Source organism: Oncorhynchus tshawytscha, linkage group LG07, assembly GCF_018296145.1.
Source record: "Oncorhynchus tshawytscha isolate Ot180627B linkage group LG07, Otsh_v2.0, whole genome shotgun sequence".
In the NCBI taxonomy this organism is placed as follows: Eukaryota; Metazoa; Chordata; class Actinopteri; order Salmoniformes; family Salmonidae; genus Oncorhynchus; species Oncorhynchus tshawytscha.
Genome location: NC_056435.1, coordinates 2,461,082 through 2,478,663, shown reverse-complemented (window position 1 = coordinate 2,478,663; position 17,582 = coordinate 2,461,082).

Here is a 17,582-nt window from a genome sequence, read left to right as displayed (position 1 = left end):
CAGCTCTTTTGCTTAGAAATTCTAGGGACAATTAGGAGACCTGCGTCTTGTGCCCGTAGCGTACATGTAGGTATGTACGGCAGGACCAAATCAGAGAGATAGGTAGGAGCAAGCCCATGTAATGCTTTGTAGGTTATCAGTAAAACCTTGAAATCAGCCCTCGCCTTGACAGGAAGCCAGTGTAGGGAGGCTAGCACTGGAGTAATATGATCAAATGTTTTGGTTCTTGTCAGGATTCTAGCAGCTGTATTTAGCACTAACTGAAGTTTATTTAGTGCTTTATCCGGGTAGCCGGAAAGTAGAGCATTGCAGTAGTCTAACCTAGAAGTGAGAAAAGCATGGATTAATTTTTCTGCATCATTTTTGGACCGAAAGTTTCTGATTTTTGCAATGTTACGTAGATGGAAAAAAGCTGTCCTTGAAACAGTCTTGATACAGTGCCTTGCGAAAGTATTCGGCCCCCTTGAACTTTGCGACCTTTTGCCACATTTCAGGCTTCAAACATAAAGATATAAAACTGTATTTTTTTGTGAAGAATCAACAACAAGTGGGACACAATCATGAAGTGGAATGACATTTATTGGATATTTCAAACTTTTTTAACAAATCAAAAACTGAAAAATTGGGCGTGCAAAATTATTCAGCCCCTTTACTTTCAGTGCAGCAAACTCTCTCCAGAAGTTCAGTGAGGATCTCTGAATGATCCAATGTTGGCCTAAATGACTAATGATGATAAATACAATCCACCTGTGTGTAATCAAGTCTCCGTATAAATGCACTTGCACTGTGATAGTCTCAGAGGTCCGTTAAAAGAGCATTAGAGCATTATGAAGAACAAGGAACACACCAGGCAGGTCCGAGATACTGTTGTGAAGAAGTTTAAAGCCGGATTTGGATACAAAAAGATTTCCCAAGCTTTAAACATCCCAAGGAGCACTGTGCAAGCGATAATATTGAAATGGAAGGAGTATCAGACCACTGCAAATCTACCAAGACCTGGCCATCCCTCTAAACTTTCAGCTCATACAAGGAGAAGACTGATCAGAGATGCAGCCAAGAGGCCCATGATCACTCTGTATGAACTGCAGAGATCTACAGCTGAGGTGGTAGACTCTGTCCATAGGACAACAATCAGTCATGTATTGCACAAATCTGGCCTTTATGGAAGAGTGGCAAGAAGAAAGCCATTTCTTAAAGATATCCATAAAAAGTGTTGTTTAAAGTTTGCAACAAGACACCTGGGAGACACACCAAACATGTGGAAGAAGGTGCTCTGGTCAGATGAAACCAAAATTGAACTTTTTGACAACAATGCAAAATGTTATGTTTGGCGTAAAGCAACACAGCTCATCACCCTGAACACACCATCCCCACTGTCAAACATGGTGGTGGCAGCATCATGGTTTGGGCCTGCTTTTCTTCAGCAGGGACAGGGAAGATGGTTAAAATTGATGGGAAGATGGACAGGACCATTCTGGAAGAAAACCTGATGGAGTCTGCAAAAGACCTGAGACTGGGATGGAGATTTGTCTTCCAACAAGACAATGATCCAAAACATAAAGCAAAATCTACAATGGAATGGTTCAAAAATAAACATATCCAGGTGTTAGAATGGCCAAGTCAAAGTCCAGACCTGAATCAAATCGAGAATCTGTGGAAAGAACTGAAAACTGCTGTTCACAAATGCTCTCCATCCAACCTCACTGAGCTCGAGCTGTTTTGCAAGGAGGAATGGGAAAAAATTTCAGTCTCTCGATGTGCAAAACTGATAGAGACATACCCCAAGCGACTTACAGCTGTAATCGCAGCAAAAGGTGGCGCTACAAAGTATTAACTTAAGGGGGCTGAATAATTTTGCACGCCCAATTTTTCAGTTTTTGATTTGTTAAAAAAGTTTGAAATATCCAATAAATGTCGTTCCACTTCATGATTGTGTCCCACTTGTTGTTGATTCTTCACAAAAAAATACAGTTTTATATCTTTATGTTTGAAGCCTGAAATGTGGCAAAAGGTCGCAAAGTTCAAGGGAGCCGAATACTTTCGCAAGGCACTGTATGTTCTTCAAAAGAGAGATCAGGGTCCAGAGTAACGCCGAGGTCCTTCACAGTTTTATTTGAGATGAGTGTACAACCATTAAGATTAATTGTCAGATTCAACAGAAGATCTTTGTTTCTTGGGACCTAGAACAAGCATCTCTGTTTTGTCCGAGTTTAAAAGTAGAACGTTTGCAGCCATCCACTTCCTTATGTCTGAAACACATGCTTCTAGTGAGGGAAATTTTGGGGCTTCACCATGTTTCATTGAAATGTACAGCTGTGTGTCATCCGCATAGCAGTGAAAGTTAACATTATGTTTTCGAATGACATCCCCAAGAGGTAAAATATATAGTGAAAACAATAGTGGTCCTAAAACGGAACCTTGAGGAACACTGAAATTTACAGTTGATTTGTGAGAGGGCAAACCATTCAGAGAGACAAAGATCTAAACCAGGCCAAAACTTGTCCGTGTAGACCAATTTGGGTTTCCAATCTCTCCAAAGAATGTGGTGATCGATGGTATCAAAAGCAGCACTAAGGTCTAGGAGCACGGGGACAGATGCAGAGCCTCGGTCTGATGCCATTCATGCCATGGTCTGATGCCATGCCAGTCATTTACCACCTTCACAAGTGCAGTCTCAGTGCTATGATGGGGTCTAAAACCAGACTGAAGCATTTCATATACATTGTTTGTCTTCAGGAAGGCAGTGAGTTGCTGCGCAACAGCCTTTTCCCAAAAAATTGAGAGGAATGGAAGATTCGATATAGGCCGATAGTTTTTTATATTTTCTGGGTCAAGGTTTGGCTTTTTCAAGAGAGGCTTTATTTATTACTGCACCAGGCTGGGAAGACTGAATCTGCAATAGGTAAGCAGCTTGGTTTGAAGAAATCAACTGTGGGAGCAATTATTAGGAAATGGAAGAGATACAAGACCACTGATCTGGGGCTCCACGCAAGATCTCACCCCGTGGGGTCAAAATGATCACAAGAACGGTGAGCAAAAATCCCAGAACCACACGGGGGGACCTAGTGAATAACCTGCAGAGATCTGGGACCAAAGTAACAAAGCCTACCATCAGTAACACACTACGCCGCCAGGGACTCAAATCCTGCAGTGCCAGACATGTCCCCCTGCTTAAGCCAGTACATGTCCAGGCCCATCTGAAGTTTTCTAGAGAGCATTTGGATGATCCAGAAGAAGATTGGGAGAATGTCATATGGTCAGATGAAACCAAAATATAACTTTTTGGTAAAAACTCAACTCGTTGTTTTTGGAGGACAAAGAATGCTGAGTTGCATCCAAAGAACACCATACCTACTATGAAGCATGGGGGCGGAAACATCATGCTTTGGGGCTGTTTTTCTGCAAATGGACCTGGACGGCTGATCCGTGTAAAGGAAAGAATGAATGGGGCCATGTATCGTGAGATTTTGAGGGAAAACCTCCTTCCATCAGCAAGGGCATTGAAGATGAAACGTGGCTGGGTCTTTCAGCATGACAATGATCCCAAACACACCGCCCGGGCAACAAAGGAGTGGCTTCGTAAGAACCATTTCAAGGTCCTGGAGTGGCCTAGCTAGTCTCCAGATCTCAACCCCATAGAAAATCTTTGGAGGGAGTTGAAAGTCCACGTTGCCCAGCAACAGCCCCAAAACATCACTGCTCTAGAGGAGATCTGCATGGAGGAATGAGCCAAAATACCAGCAACAGTGTGTGAAAACCTTGTGAAGACTTACAGAAAATGTTTGACCTCTGTCATTGCCAACAAAGAGTATATAACAAAGTACCGAGATAAACTTTTGTTATTGACCAATCACTTATTTTCCACCATAATTTGCAAATAAATTCATTAAAAATCCTACAATGTGATTTTCTGGATTTTTTTCCCTCATTTTGTCTGTCATAGTTGAAGTGTACCTTTGATGAAAATTACAGGCCTCTCTCATATTTTTAAGTGGGAGAACTTGCACAATTGGTGGCTGACTAAATACTTTTTTTGCCCCACTGTATATGTAAACAACAGCTGGTGCACGATATAAGGACGTCTCAAGGTTTTGCTCACCTGAGGTAGAATATCTCATGATAAGCTGTAGACCACACAATCTTCCTAGAGAGTTTTCATCTGTATTTTTCATAGCTGTCTACATACCACCACAGTCCGATGCTGGCACTAAAACTACACTCAATGAGCAGCTGTATTCCACCATAAGGAAACAGGAAAATGCTCATCCAGAGGCGGCGTTCCTAGTGGCCGGGGACTTTAATGCAGGGAAACTTACATCTGTTTTACCAAATGTCTATCAGCATGTTAAATGCGCAACCAGACGGAAAAAAACTCTAGACCACCTTTACTCCACAAACAGAGACGCATACTCTCCCTCACCCTCCACTTGGCAAATCTGACCATAATTCTATCCTCCTGATTCCTGCTTACAAGCAAAAATTAAAGCAGGTAGCACCAGTGACTCGGTCAATGACAAACTGGCAAGTGTTTTCACTGACATCTTCAACCTCTCCCTGTCTGAGTCTGTAATACCAACATGTTTTAAGCAGACCACCATAGTCCCTGTGCCAAAGAACACTAAGGTAACCTGCCTAAACAACTACCGACCAGTAGCACTCACGTCTGTAGCCATGAAGTGCTTTGAAAGGCTGGTCATGTCTCACATAAACACCATTATCCCAGAAACCCTAGACCCACTCCAATTTGCATACAGCCCTAACAGATGCACAGATGATGCAATCTCTATTGCACTCCACACTGCCCTTTCTCACCTGGACAAATGGAACACCTATGTGAGAATGCTGTTCATTGACTACAGCTCAGCGTTCAACACCATAGTGCCCACAAAGCTCATCACTAAGCTAAGGACTCAGGGACGAAACACCTCCATCTGTAACTGGATCCTAAACTTCTTGACGGGCCGCCCCCAGGTGGTAAGACTACGCAGCAACACGTCTGCCACGCTGATCCTTAACACTGGGGCCCCTCAGGGGTGGGTACTTCGGCCCCTCCTGTATTCCCTGTTCACCCACGACTGCGTGGCCAAACACGACTCCAACACCATCATTAAGTTTGCTGACGACACAACAGTGGTAGGCCTGATCACCGACAAGACGGCCTGTAGGGAGGAGGTCAGGGAACTGGCAGTATGGTGCTAGGACAACAACCTCTCCCTCAATGTGAGCAAGACAAATGAGCTGATCGTGGACTACAGGAAAAGGCGGGCTGAACAGGCACCCATTAACATCGACCGGGCTGTAGTGGAGTGAGTCGAGAGTATCAACTTCCTTGGTGTCCACATCACTAACGAACTATCATGGTCCAAACATACCAAGACAGTTGTGAAGAGGGCACGACACAACCTTTTTCCCCTCAGGAGACTGAAAAGATTTGGCATGGGTCCTGAGATCCTCAAAGGGTTCTACAGCTGCACCATCGAAGCATCCTGACTAGCTGCATCACCGCCTGGTATGGCAACTGCTCTGCATCTGACCGTAAGGCGCTACAGAGGGTAGTGCGAACGGCCCAGTACATCACTGGGGCCAAGCTTCCTGCCATCCAGGACCTATACTAGGCAGTGTCAGAGGAAAGGCCATACAATTGTCAGAGACTCCAGTCACCCAAGTTAAAGACTGTTTTCTCTGCTACCGCACGGCAAGCGGTACCGGAGTGCCAAGTCTAGGACCAAAAGGCTCATCGACAGCTTCTACCCCCAAGCCATAAGACTGCTGAATAATTCAGAAAATCGCCACTGGACAATTTACATTGACCACCCCTCCCTTTAGTACACTGCTGCTACTCGCTGTTTGTTTGTCACCTATGCATAGTCACTTCGCCCCCACCTACATGTACAGATCACCACAACTAGCCTGTACCCCCGCACACTGACTAGGTACCGGTGCCCCCTGTATATAGCCTTGTTATTGTAATTCTTATTGTGTTACGTTTATTATTACTTTTTTATTTTAGCCTACTTGGTAAATATTTTTTTCTTCTTGAACTACACTGTTGGTTAAGGGCTTGTAAGGGCATTTCACAGTAAAGTCTACACTTGTTGTATTCGGCGCATGTGACAAATAAAGTTTGATTTGATTTTTGATTTTGATTTGACATAGTCGACATCCAACTATGGCAATCAACATGTAAAATATTATTTTTCCACTTAAAAATGGGGTCACTTAGAAATGCCCTTGTTTTTGAAAGACAAGCACAATTTTTCTATTTTTTTTACTAGGCAAGTCAGTTAAGAACAAATTCGTATTTTCAATGACAGCCTAGGAACAGTGCCTTGTTTAGGGGTAGCATGACAGATTTGTACCTTGTCAGCTCAGGGATTTGATCTTGAAACCTTTTGGTTACTAGTCCAACACTCTAACCACTAGGCTACACTGCTGCCCCAAATTGACCAGAAATACAGTGTACACATTGTTAATGTTGTAAATGACTATTGTAGCTGGGAACGGCTCATTTTTAATGGAATATCTACATAGGTGTACAGAGGCCCTTTATCAGCAACTATCACTCCTGTGTTCCAATGGCACGTTGTGTTAGCTCATCCAAGTTTATAATTTTAAAAGTCTAATTGATCATTAGAAAACCCTTTTGCAATTATGTTAGCACAGCTGAAAACTTTTGGTCTGATTAAAGAAGCAATAAAACTGGACTTCTTTAGACTAGTTGAGTATCTGGAGCATCAGTATTTGTGGGTTTGATTACAGGCTCAAAATGTCCAGAAACAAGATGGGCTAAATAACACAGACACTGGACAGAGGAAAATTGTAAAAAAGTGTCATGGACTGACAAATCTAAGTTTGAGGTGTTCGGATCACAAAGAAGAACATTTGTGAGACGCAGAAAAATATGAACATATGCTGGAGGAGGTCTTGACGCCACCTGTCAAGCATGGTGAAGTCAATGTGATGGTCTGGGGGTGCTTTTGGTGGTGTTAAAGTGGGAGATTTGTACAGGGTAAAATTTATCCGACAACAGGACAATGACCCAAAACACAGCTCCAAACTATGCAAGAACTATTTAAGGAAGAAGCAGTCAGCTGGTATTCTGTCTATAATGGAGTGGCCAGCACAGTCACCGTATCTCAACCCTGTTGAGCTGTTGTGGGAGCAGCTTGACCGTATGGTACATAAGAAGTGCCCATCAAGCCAATCCAACTTGTGGGAAGTGCTTCAGGAAGCATGGGGTGAAATCTCTTCAGATTACCTCAACAAATTGACAACTAGAATGTCTAAGGTCTGCAAGGCTGTAATTGATGCAAATGGAGGATTCTTTGACGAAAGCAACTTTTGAAGGACTATTAATTAACATTTCAAAATCATTATTTATAACCTTTTCAACATCTTGACTATATTTCCTATTCATTTTACAACTCATTTCATGTATGTTTTCGTGGAAAACCAGGACATTTCTAAGTGACCGCAAACTTTTGAACGGTAGTGTATGTGCTGTGTATACTATTGTGTGTGTGTGATGTATTTATTTATGTAAGAAATATTTGACCTTGAAAAATAAAAACTGTTACTGTATTTACATGTTTCCATTGTCCCCCTAATAGCTGGTGCTGTGATTGGTGTCTTGGCTTCTGTTCTATTGGCTCTTCATCCATGTGTAGAGGCCTGTCTCATCTGCTGGAAGTGTTTCAAAGGTAAGTCCATGTCTTTACTGTAAATATTACCATAAATGTTTTATTATTTGAGTCTCATCCTTGAAGTTTGATGGAAATATATTTTTTCATATCAACAAGTGTATCTCTAGCTATCTCAGGATCAAAGAATGATTCCAGGTCAACAAAATATTCAGATTTTGAAAGTAAGAAAGAGAAAGTGTGATATGTTGAATGATATCCAGAGCAGGACAAAGAACTGCATGCTGATTGGCTAAAAGCCGTGCTATATCAGACCGTATACCACGGGTATGACAAAACTTGTATTTTTACTGCTCTAATTACGTTGGTAACCAGTTTATAACAGAAATAAGTCACCTCGGGGGTTTGTGGTATCTTGTGAATATACCACACCCCCTCAGGTCTTATTGTTAAGTATAACCAGATTTCCCACACCAGCAAGGCTGTGATAACTAGAGAGTGTGAGGAAGAGAAGCAGGCGTTACTATATGAGGCAGGATCTATTGATAACACAGGTGATGTTGAGAGTAATAGCCTGCTCTCAGGTGAGGACACTGACTAAGGTATCTAGAAACAGAGAGGGGGAAAGAGAAAAGGAAGTGAAGGAAGAGAGCAAGAGACAGGAGAAGGACATGTCACAGACTCATCTCACCCCTTCCAAAGCCCTCTCGGATGTCACATACCAGCGATGGATACAGCCTGAACCACAATCAGGAAACACTGTGGGGGACAGAGGATTATGGGAATGGATCTGACCAGGAGTCACATGAGGCAAGGGTCAGAGGTTTTGATGCAGAGACAGGGGGAGATGGAGAGACCGAGTGAGAGAACAAGGGAAGATGACATGGCGAGGATGAGGAAGAAGGTAGAAGAGTTGGAGAGGAAGAGGGAAAGCAGAGGGAGAGGAGGAAGAATAGAAAACACAGGAAGAAGGGAAGGAAGAAGAGGGATATAGAAAAGAGGAAAGTTATTCCCATCAACAGGAGGACATCCACTCTGAGGTGGAGCCAGGGTCAGAGGACCAAGGGAGCCACACACGACAGCCAGACTGACGGTCAGAGGTCTCCACCAACCCCTCAGAGAAGGGATGAAGATCGAGCGTCAGAGAGAAAGTAGGTGAAAGAACCTAACTTCTCAGAAACAAACACGTCCAACCCAAATTTCCATACATCAAGCCCCAACTTTTCCTAAAACAACAACATACTCCCACAATCCCTCAACACGTGTTTCACTAAGACCAACCTCTACAAGACACTCACATTGCTATCAGATGGGCGTAGGACAAGGAAATGTAGTAAAGACAATGGAAACCCAGAGGAGCAGTAGTCTGGTAGACAGAGAGAGAGGAACACTTGACCTATCAGGTCTGAGGAGACCCACTAGCTCAGTGTCAGACAGTACAGACACTCCTGATAGAAGCAGTCCAGGATTGTCAGCTGGTCTCAGAGCCACAGCATGTAGGTACATTATCTACTCCAGTAAACTATAGTTCAGGTGCACCCTCCAGACCAGTAGACACCACAGATACAGCATGAACACCAATAGAGAGTAGCTCAGATACTCTGTCTACTACATAGGGAAGTATAGGTAAATCCTCTGTACCAACAGAGACCAGTACAGCTACAGCCTCTGTACCAGAAGAAACCAGTTGAAAAGCACTTGTTGAATTTATAGTTTGTTTGACAAATATTTAGATTCCATACAGGGAAGAATTGTTTCTCTTCAGTAAACTCATCTCTCTTTTGGGTTATTATGCATCATACTGTTATCCTGTATGCAATGTGCTGTCATGTTTAGCCCAGGCTACTATAATTGTTAGAAACTTTGAATAATGAGAATTATAATGAAATGTTAATCCATGCAACAAAAATGTATGATGTTTTGACGAAAATATTTAATTGTGTGAATGCTTTTGTGTGCATGCCACAAACAGTAGGTCTACAGGTCAATGGTTACAGGCTGGTGAATCAAAAGCCCTCAGCTCAGTGGACAGGAGGACAATTAAATTAACTATAGTTATTAAGTTACCTTTGAATATTACAGTATTGCCAACCTTTGTTGCATTATAGCACAGTGATCCTATCAATTCTAAATTGTATATGTAATTCTGTGCATTGTAGCCAATTATACACACAGGGAGGCGCCAATGACCATCTATGGGCATGACTACATCAAGGAATGTAGAAAAACATGTTGTTAAAGCCTCTCCTGCCGATGATAAATGAGACAACATGCACATGGCCACGTTCATATAAAGTGGCATCGTTTACGTCGTTACCTAGCAACCCACTACCACTACTACTTTTAGAACTACTAGTCTTAACACCTGTAAGTCGTCATGGATGATTTTAATGTTACTTTTTATTTGTTTTAACCACTATGAAGAATGATGCCAACAAGAAGAGGAGGAGGATATGAAATCAATTAAACAAGAAGAAGAGCAAGTGGACCAGCAACCTGAGCATGGCCTTAACGTTAGACATGCAGAAATCACTAGTGCTGCTATAGACGACATAGAAAAGGAGATCAATTAAAAAGCTACATCAAGACAAACCAATTAGGCAGCGAAATGCTTTCTGGAATGGCTGTCAGAAAAGTGGATAAACATCGGTCTGGCAAATGTTTTAAAACAGAAGATGGGTAATATTCTCCAGAGTTTCTACGCCACCGCATGGACTGCTGAAAGAGACCGATATGGAATCACCTGCTTCGCTGGACGGCGGCTGTCCTACACCGCTCCTTAAATGAGCCTCCACTGAGCCAGTCTTGGTGCCTGATGAGAGATATTGAGTTCCTAAACGCAAACAATGTCTTTGCTGGTATCATAAAACAGCTGAGAAGGGAGGACAGGGACAGAACCGACCACCACCCAGGTATAACACAGTCACAGGAGGACCTAATAATCCTCTGCGAGTCCGAAGCCTTGAGCCCCGCCACCCCTAGACGATTACTGAATAAGGTGTGGTTTGATTTAAATTTGCACTTTGGCCGAAGAGGCAACAAAGGAAATCGCAAACTGAAGCCATTCTCATTCGTAATAAAAGAGGACAAAAATGGATTGAGATACGCAACACTGAGTTTCACTGAAGAAACCAAGAACCACAAAAATCCAATGGAAAGAGACAATAGTCGGGGCTGCACGTATAAAAAGATAGGGAAAGTGCTCTGCCAGGTGGCATTGCTAGAAAAATATCTCTCTAAATGACCAGAACAAGCCCCAGCCTTTTATCTACGCCCCAGACGAAAGCTATCCGATGATGACAACATGTGGTATTCCATGGAGCCAATAGGACTCAACACCCTTTCATTAATGCTGCCTCGTCTGTGCAAGGTATTGTAACACCCTGATCTGTTTCACCTGTACTTGTGACTGTCTCCACTCCCCTCCAGGTGTCGCCCATCTTCCACATTATCCCCTGTGTATTTATACCTGTGTTCTCTGTTTGTCTGTTGCCAGTTCGTTTTGTTTCTTCAAGCCTACCAGCATGTTTCCCTCTGTTCCTCTCTCGCGATTGTTCCTGTTTTATAGTTTTCCTGGTGTTGACCATTTCTGCCTGCGCTGACCCTTAGCCTGCCTGGCGTCCTTTACCTTTGCCCCCCCTATCTGGATTACTGAGCCCTGTCTGCCCTTGACCTGTCTTATGCCTGCTCCTGTTGGAGTAGTAAACTGTTATTACTTTGACGTAGTCTGCATCTGGGTCTTACCTTAAAATGTGATAGTACAAACTGGCCATGACTGACCCAGCAGACCCGGCCAGCTGCACAATGCCATCTCCTCCCAAGGAGCCACCATCGGTAGGCACGAGGAATTGCTTGGTGGCATCATGGAGGGGTCCAAACGTTGGCTGAACGCCATGACCAGGCGTTGGACATTTTTCTGGAGCAATTCCGCGGGTTGTCTGTGAGGCAGCCTACCACTGTGGTAACCCCACAGCCCCTCAGTAACTCAGCTGTTAGTAGCGTTGTCTCATTGGTCACTCCACCTTCTTGGGAGCCCAGCTTACCTACCCCGGAATGCTTTACTGGAGAGCCGAGCACCTGTTGGGGGTTTCTAGCTCAGTGTGCCCTCATCTTCGAACTTCAGCCCTCTTCCTTCCCCTCGGATCACTCCAAGATAGCCTACCTCATCACGCTTATGTCCGGGAGGGCTCTCACCTGGGCTACTGCTGTATGGGAACAACAGCCGGACATATGCGTTAGTCTGGAGGGGTTCGTGGGAGAGGTGAAGAAGGTTTTTGATGCCCCGTTCTGCAGAAGCTAATCCAGCTTCGGCAGGACTCCCGAAATGTGGCAGACTATGCGGTGGATTTCTGCACGTTGGCAGCGGAGACTGCTTGGAACCAGGAAGCACTGTTCGATATGTTCCTGCACCGCATCTCAGAGGAGGTCAAAGACGAGCTTGCTGCTCAGGAGTTACCGACGGATCTCAATTCCCTCATCGCATTGACCATCTGTATCGATGGGCGATTGCGGGAACGACGGAGGGAGAGGAAATTCGATTTCGCTCGCCAGTACAGGGATTCCACATTGCCTCCGAGTCATCCCGGAAGTCCCCGACGGTCCCGTTGCTGAGAGAACCCACGGCTTCCCGACCTCCACCGAGAGTTGGCGCTTCCCGAGCCTATGCGACTAGGCAGAGCTGGGCTGTCACTAGCAGAACGGCAATACAGGATACACACGAATGGTTGTCTGTATTGTGGGAGTCTTGGTCATTTTGAGTCCTCTTGTCCTTTAAAAGACCAGGCTCACCAGTAGGAGCGAGAACTCTGGTGGGCCATATGGAGAACTTTTCTGCTTCCCTTGCTCACACTCATTTTCATGCTATTCTGCTGTGGAGAAACCAGTCTAAATCTCTTTGGGTCCTCATTGACTCTGGGGCTGATGAGAGCTTTTTGTATGCGACCCTGGCTTCCGAGCTGAACATCCCCACTCAGCCCCTCTCCATTCCCATGGATGTTAGAGCACTGGACGAGCACTCTATAGGCCGGGTCACTCATAATACCACTCCCATCAACCTACTGGTGTCAGGGAATCACGGAGAGACTATTACATTTCTGCTCATCAAGTCTCCTCAGATTCCAATGATTTTTGGATTATCCTGGCTCCAGCAATACAATCCCTTCATCAACTAGCCTACTGGTGCCATCATGGGCTGGAGTCCATTCTGCCACACCTATTGTCTGAAGTCTGTGCAACCTGCCCTGGGACATCATCCTGAGGGCTCGGAAGGTGCCTCGGACCCCTCTGCTATCCTCGCAGAGTACCAGGACTTTCGGGAGGTGTTTAGCAAGGCCCAGGCCACTTTGCTTCCGCCTCACCGCCCCTATGACTGCGGGATTGACCTTCTCCCTAGCACCAAGCCGCCCCGGGGGTGCCTGTACTCTCTGTTGGGACCGGAGACCAAGGCTATGGACACCTACATTGGGGACTCCCTAGCTACAGGATTTATCCGTCCCTCTTCCTCTCCCGCCAGCACAGGGTTATTCTTCATGGAGAAAAAGGACAAGACCCTGCGCCCGTGCATTGACTACTGGGAACTCAATGACATACTGTTAAGAACCACCCCTTTCTGGGTTACATCATCTCTGCTGGGAGTGTCCAGATGTATCCCGGGAAGGTGAGAGCAGTGGTGGATTGGCCTCAGTCTACGTCCAGAGTGCAGCTACAATGTTTCCTGGGGCAAACCAACTTTTATTGCCGTTTAATCCGGGGTTAGAGCACCCTGGCTTCCCCCCTGTCTGCACTCACCTCTACCAAGGTTCCGTTTACATGGTCCTCTGCAGCTGACAGGGTATTCCGGGACCTCAAACACCACTTCACCACAGCCCCTATCTTGGTTCATTCTGACCCTTCTCGTCAGTTTGTGGTGGAGGCCAATGCTTCGGATGTCGGAGTGGGGGCTGTCCTGTCACAATGTTCTGCCATGGACCTTAAGCTGCATCCCTGCGCCTTCTTCTCCCACCGCTTCAATGCACAGACCGGATCTACCATGTGGGGAATTGGGAGCTTCTCATGTTGAAGATGGTGTTGGAGGAATGGAGGCACTGGCTGGAAGGGGCGGAACATCCGTTCATTCTGTGGACCGACCACAAAAACATGGTGTATCTCCGCACGACCAAGTGCCTCAACTCCAGGCAAGCGAGATGGGCCCTGCTGTATACCCGGTTCAACTTTTCCCTCTTTTACCAGCCGGGGTCCAAAAATGTCAAGCCGGATGCCCTGTCTCGCCGCTATAGCCCCATGGTTACCACCCTGGAGCCCGAGACCATCCCTCCCCCCTCGTGCATGGCACTCAGCTGGGGTATAGGGAAACATGCAGTTTTGCCACAACTTTGAAAGTATGCTTGGGGTCATTGTCCATTTGGAAGATCCATTTGCAACCAAGATTTAACTTCCTGACTGATGTCTTGAGATGTTGCTTCAATGTATCCACATAAATGTCATGCCTCATGATGCCATCTACTTTGTGAAGTGCACCAGTCCCTCCTGCAGCAAAGCACCCCCACAACATAATGCTGCCACCCCCATGCTTCACGGTTGGGATGGTGCTTTTCGACTTGCAAGCCTCCCCCTTTTCCCTCCAAACATAACGATGGTCATTATGACCAAACCGTTCTATTTTTGTTTCATCAGACATTTCTCCAAAAAGTACTATCTTTGTCCACAGTGTTCCTATCATCTGGTTTAAACAGTTCTGCAAAAACAATTCACTCACAGAATGCATCAAACATGATTTAGACCTTTTTTATGGAAAAGTTTTTATTTCTGTATTTCTTGTTTGCAACTTCCTGAAAATTGTCATCAGATTTCCTATCATCTAGTTTAAACAGTTCTGCAAAAAAATTCACTTACAGAGTGCATCAAACATAATTTAGACCTTTTTTATGGAAAAGTTTTTATTTCTGTATTTCTTGTTTGCAACTTGCTGAAAATTGTCTACAGTGTTCCTATCGTCGAGTTTAAACAAACGAACAAAATAACAAAACGAACGTGACGCTATGATACAGCGAGTGCTGACATGCAACTACACAGACAATAACCCACAAAACCAAAATGGAAAATGGCAACCTAAATAGGATCCCCAATCAGAGACAACGATAAACAGCTGCCTCTGATTGGGAACCAATTCAGGCCACCATAAACCTACATATACCTAGACATACTAAAACCCCATAGATATACAAAAGCCCTAGACAGGACAAAAACACCTAGACATTACAAAACTTAACAAACCACCCTTGTCACACCCTGACCTAACCAAAAGAATAAAGAAAAAAAGATAACTGAGGTCAGGGCGTGACAGTTCCACCCCCTCATCTCTCAAAGGTGCGGACTCCCAGCCGCAAACCTATATGGGAGGGTCTGGGTGAGCATCTAACCCCGGTGGCGGCTCTGGTTCTGACGCCGCCCCCATTCTTTACACTGAGTCTGCTCTTGTATCACTGACCCGTGGATCATCGTTGGATGCTCTGGACTGCGGATCCTCACCGTAGGCCCCGGGCTTGGGACCCAAGAAGAGGAGGAGGATCGCTGCGTGGATCATCGCCGGATTTTCTGGACTGGGGACCATCGCTGGAGACCCTGGACTGGGGACTGTCGCTGGAGGCCCCGGACTGTGGACCCTCGTTGGAGTCCCCGGACTGTGGCTCGTCGTTGGAGGTTCCGGACTGTGGCCCGTCGTTGGAGGTTCCGGACTGTGGCCTGTCGTTGGAGGTTCCGGTCTGAAGCCATTCTCATTCGAACTGTCGCCGGAAACGCTCTGGACTGGGTACTGATCGCCAGGTGGCATTGCCGCAAGCCCCAGCCTTTTATCTGGACTGGGCACAACACCCTTTCATTAATGCTGCCTCGTCTGTGCAAGGTATTGTAACACCCTGTCGCCGCACGCTCTGGACTGGGCACTGTCGCCGGACGCTCTGGACTGGGTACTGTCGCCGGACGCTCTGGACTTCCGAGCACACTATAGGCCTGGTGCGTGGTGCGGGCACTGGCGGTTGGACCAGGCTGGGGACACGCACCTCAGGGCGAGTACGAGGAGCAGGAACAAGGCGTACTGGACCCTGGAGGCGCACTGGAGGCCTGGTGCGTGGTGCCGGGACTCCCGAAATGTGGCACTGGTGGTACCGGGCTGGGGATACGCACCTCAGGGCGAGTGCGGGGTTAGCAGGAATAGGGCGTACTGGACCCTGGAGGCGCACTGTAGGCCTGGTGCGTGATGTTGGCACTGGTAGTACCAGGCTGGTGACACGCACCGCAGGGCGAGTGCGGGGAGGAGGAACAGGGCGTACTGGGCTCTGGAGGCGCACAGGAAGCCTGATGCGTGGTGTTGGCACTGGTGGTACTAGGCTGGTGACACACACCTCAGGGCGAGTGCGGGGAGGAGGCACACATATTTTCACTATTACATTTTTTGTATGCGACCCTGGCTTCAGCTCATACGAGCACTGATTTTTGGTGTCATTATCCTGGCTCCAGCAATACAGCATCAATCCCTTCATCAACTAGCCTACTGGTGCCATCATGGGCTGGAGTCCATTCTGCCACAACTGGACCGTGGAGACGCATTGGAGATCCAGAAAATAGAGCTGGCTCAATATGTCCAGAGCATCCGTTGGGACGACAGTAACCATTCTAGCCCGGAAAATGTGAGGAGCTGGAATAAAGCGCACCGGGCTAGAATAGCCTGTTCTTCTATTCTTCTGTATTTATCCTCGTAGTATCGCTGCACTCACCTCTACCAAGTTCCACTTTCACTGCCTCTAACTCCTCCTTAGGAGGCGGCGATACTCCCCGGCTGTGTCCAGGGTCCTGCTCCAATGGTAATATCTCCTCCCAGGTCCATTTCCCCATTAACTCCAGCGCTGTTCCTCCTTTTCACGCTGCTTGTTCCTGGTTTGGTCGGTTATTCTGTCACGTTCGTCGTAATGATGGGACCAAGGCGCAGTGTGATAAGAATACATTCTTCTTTAATTAACAAAGAACACTTAAACAAACTAACAAACCGGACGTGCCGCTATGATAAACCGAGTGCTGACATGCAACTACACATAGACAATAACCCACAAAACCCACAAAACCAAAATGGAAAATGGCAACCTAAATAGGATCCCCAATCAGAGACAACGATAAACAGCTGCCTCTGATTGGGAACCAATTCAGGCCACCATAAACCTACATATACCTAGACATACTAAAACCCCATAGATATACAAAAACCCTAGACAGGACAAAAACACAGATAACATTACAAAAACTAAACCAACCACCCTTGTCACACCCTGACCTTACCAAAATAATAAAGAAAACAAAGATAAGTAAGGTCAGGGCGTGACAGTCATGCACAAAGTAAATGTCCTAACCGACTTGCCAAAACTATAGTTTGTTTCCAATAAATTTGTGAAGTGGTTGAAAAACGAGTTTTAATGATTCCAACCTAAGTGTATGTAAACTTCTAGACTTCAATTGTAGCTGTGTGCGACAAGGCAGTTGTTCCTGAGAAATGGCGCCCAACTGCACTTGAGACCACGGCGTTAGACATCTACTTCACTAATTGCACAATGAATGGAAATGTGAAATTCAGTGTGTATCACAAATAAATAGCTGTAGATGCTGTGACCATCCTAAGAAAATGTCATTGTGGTTTCTATTCTGATCTGCTGTACCAATGTCTTTGCTGCAATGTTTCAGCACTGTTTTCAGTACCATGGACAGCGCCCCTAGAAACCAAGGTTCGGGAACTATCTCCCAGCACTTGGGTAGTTTTTCTTTACATGGCAGTCAATACGAAAATAACTAACGACCAGAGAACGCCTGAAATATCACCTGACAACCAGTGTTAGTGAATGTAGCATCATGTTTTGTCAGAAAATTGATTGTTTGTGAAATAATCTTGATTTTTAATGT